The sequence below is a fragment of the Myotis davidii genome, unplaced genomic scaffold, assembly GCF_000327345.1.
Source record: "Myotis davidii unplaced genomic scaffold, ASM32734v1 C63627393, whole genome shotgun sequence".
NCBI classification, from domain to species: domain Eukaryota; kingdom Metazoa; phylum Chordata; class Mammalia; order Chiroptera; family Vespertilionidae; genus Myotis; species Myotis davidii.
Window position 1 is genome coordinate 233 of NW_006373763.1, and position 811 is coordinate 1,043.

The 811-nt window shown below is 56.2% G+C and overlaps 1 long non-coding RNA gene across 1 annotated transcript; it reads left to right on the forward strand.

Moving 5' to 3' along the window:
- The first annotated feature begins 215 nt into the window (after positions 1-215).
- LOC102758803 lies at positions 216-788 on the forward strand. The gene is made up of 3 exons (XR_436392.2): positions 216-336; positions 413-488; positions 583-788. It is a non-coding gene; the product is annotated as an uncharacterized LOC102758803 (long non-coding RNA).
- Positions 789-811: the final 23 nt, after the last annotated feature.

The following is an 811-nucleotide window of genomic DNA, read 5'->3' on the forward strand; positions in this document are numbered from 1 at the left end:
TGACATTTGAATAAAGGCCTGAAGGAGGTGAGGAAGGAACTGCAGAAAAGAGTTCTAGGCGAGGGGACACTCCGTGCAGAGATACGAGGGTGGAAGCATGCCTGGTCTGTGCAGGGCACAGTGAGAGGAACTTGTGGTTAGACGGAAGTGAACGAGGGGCAAGTGGGAGCAGAGGTGAGGTCAGAGAGGTGACAGGAGCCTTGGTGGCTATTGTGGTTATTGGGTGCCTCACTCTGACCCCCTCTCTCTGCTTCAGAGTTCGCCAGTCCAGGAGACAACCACCACATCTGAGCTGCCTTCAGAGACTCAGGAGACCACAGGCCCCGCCCTATGCAGGTGACACCCCTCCCCTGTCCACCACTCACCACCGCTGCCCACTGTCCCTGTCCCCACCAGTGTCCTCTCTCCACAGCCCTCTCAGGAAGTCACCCCTGACCCTCGAGGACTTCAAGTTCCTGGCAGTGTTGGGCCGGGGTCACTTTGGGAAGGTGAGACGGTGGCAGGAAGTTGAAGAGCTGGGAGTCTACACCCTTGGGTCTCTGGACTGGTTGCTAAGGCCACCCCTGCCCACTGTGGTTACAGGTGCTGCTTTCTGAGTTCCGGCCCAGTGGGGAGCTGTTCGCCATCAAGGCTCTGAAGAAAGGGGACATTGTGGCCCGAGATGAGGTGGAGAGGTGGGGACCTTGCTCAGGCCGTCTGAGAACATCAGTCTTCCCTCCTGGGAAATGGGAGTCGGAGCAGTCCTTCCGCACACTTACTGAGCTAGTACTTAAGAAAATACGAACTCTTTTCTTAACATTTACTTATTTAC